The following is a 2,500-nucleotide window of genomic DNA, read 5'->3' as shown; positions in this document are numbered from 1 at the left end:
CCCACACCACGCCAAGGCCCCCACTCGGAGGGGTATTATGCCACCGACTAGGAATCAAGCAACAGTCACCCAAGCTCGCGCTCAAAGGCAGTCTGGCACCTTCATCCCTTGCCATGCTCACCCACTGCTCCCCCCCTATATATACATATTGCACAAGGAGCTTGGTGACAGCAACACCCATTGCTTTCCCTGAGGATGTATATTTCTTAGTATGCGCACGGCGTCGAGGCACAGGTGAAGCCAACGGCGCTAGTTTCTGCGCCCTATGTCGAGGAAAATCAAGGCAACGGGCTAGTGTATGGGCACAACGTCGAGGAGACTCAAGGAGATGGGGCTATTTTTCAGGTCACCGTTCGAGAAATCAAGGCAACGTGTTGGGGGGGATGGCCTCTTTCATGGGTCGTGGGGCTTGGCTTGGCTTGCCTCGTGTGTGCTCGATACAGCCTCACGATTCTTATTTGCCCATCAACCATGCCGGGCACCTATGAGAATGAGACCCCATGGTACCCCCTATATATACATATTGCACAAAGAGCTTGGTGACAGGAACAGACATTGATTTCCCTGATGATGCATAATTTTTGGACACACACGACTTGGGGGCGAGGGGACACGGGAGTGGGGCGCCAATGGGGGGCGTTTTGGCCCCATTTTCGTCAAGAGCGGGCGTCTTGGCCATGCCTCGAGCGTGCCAGCCTCGAGAGCCTTGGGCGCTGGACATCCTTGGGGCGCCAATGGGCAGCAGTCCCATGGTTCCCTATATATACATATTGCACAAAGAGCTTGGTGACAGGAACAGATATTGATTTGCCCAGGGATGCATAATTGTGCGAAATCGTCCATAACTCGCTCGAATTAATTCGGATTGACACAAAATTTTGTAGGGATGCTTTTTATTATAAATGAAAAGCTTTGAAATGAAAAAAAAAAAAACAAAATGTCATGTTTGAGGCGTAAATGTTTGTGTCCTATCCTTGGTCACGCCTTGAAGCGTTGGTTCCCTACTTGTTGGAATGTCGCTCAAATCAAGTAGGAATGCCATTGAAACATTGTGTGGGTCATTGTTAACATAGACGAATGGACTTGAAATGAAAATATATCATATTTGGGTTTTTGTCCCTGTCGCCTGGTGATAGGCAGGCAGATAAGGCTTTTAGGTATTCATAGGTGGCTTAGATGAACTCGAAAGAACACGAGTTGATCGGATTGGAACTCATATATTCAATTTACTATGTACTAAGTAGGAACTACACTTTGCTCCCTTCATCGTTTGACTTGCTTAGAAATCTGCTCATGGTTTGTCAAGGCCCCTTGTTCCTTAGACCGATGAGGATGGGATTGGGTTGCTCATGGGCATGTGTGTGGCAAGATGCCTTGTTCCATTGGTCGTTCATGGGTGTTCGTGTACGAAGTAAACTTGTTCCCTTGGTCGTTCATGGGGTTGTGTGTGGGAAGAAGCCTTCTTCACTTGGTCGTTCATGTGTGTTTGTTTGGGAGGTAGCCTTGTTCCCTTGGTCGTTCATGGGAATGTGTGTGGCAATACGCATTGTTCCTTGGTCGTTCATACCCTTGTTCCCTTGGTCGTTCATGGGTCTGTGTGTGGGAAGAGGCGTTGTTCACTTGGTAGCCTGCTTGCCTTGCCAGCCCCATATGCATTGTTCCCTTGGTCGTTAGTGGATGGGTTTGTGTGTGGCATGGTGCCTTGTTCCCTTGTGTGGCCTGACTGCTTGGCTTGACATGACCTAGCCTTGCCAGCCTCACATCCATTGTTCACTTGGTCGTTCATGGGCATGTGTGTGGCAAGGTGCCTTGTTCCCTTGGTCGTTCATGGGGTTGTGTGTGGGAAGAAGCCTTGTTTCCCTTGGTCGTTCATGTGTGTTTGTTTGGGAGGTAGCCTTGTTCCCTTGGTCGTTCATGGGAATGTGTGTGGCAATACGCATTGTTCCTTGGTCGTTCATACCCTTGTTCCCTTGGTCGTTCATGGGTCTGTGTGTGGGAAGAGGCGTTGTTCCCTTGGTCGTTCGTTCATGGGTTTGTGTGTGGCAAGGTGCCTTGTTCCCTTGTGTAGCCTGACTGCTTGGCTTGGACATGACCTAGCCTTGCCAGCCTCACATCAATTGTGTAGCCTGACTGCTTGGCTTGCCGTGACCTAGCCTTGCCAGCCTCACATCCATTGTTCCCTTGGTCGTTCATGCAAGGGTCTGTGTGTGGCAAGGTTGCCTTGTTCCCTTGGTCGTTAATGGGCATGTGTGTGGCAAGGTGCCTTGTTCCCTTGGTCGTTCATGGGCATGTGTGCGGCAAGGTGCCTTGTTCCCTTGGTCGTTCATGGGCATGTGTGCGGCAAGGTTGCCTTGTTCCCTTGGTCGTTCGTGGATGGGTTTGTGTGTGGCAAGGTGCCTTGTTCCCTTGGGTGGCTTGCCTTGCCAGCCTCGCTTGCTTAGGTTTCCCAACACACCTGTCGGGCACCAAGGGTGGTATTAGTCCCCATGTACCCCCTATA

Source organism: Lactuca saligna, unplaced genomic scaffold (assembly GCF_052625555.1).
Source record: "Lactuca saligna cultivar CGN05327 unplaced genomic scaffold, ASM5262555v1 scaffold_70, whole genome shotgun sequence".
Classification (NCBI taxonomy): domain Eukaryota; kingdom Viridiplantae; phylum Streptophyta; class Magnoliopsida; order Asterales; family Asteraceae; genus Lactuca; species Lactuca saligna.
Note: the sequence above shows the minus strand (reverse complement) of the source record.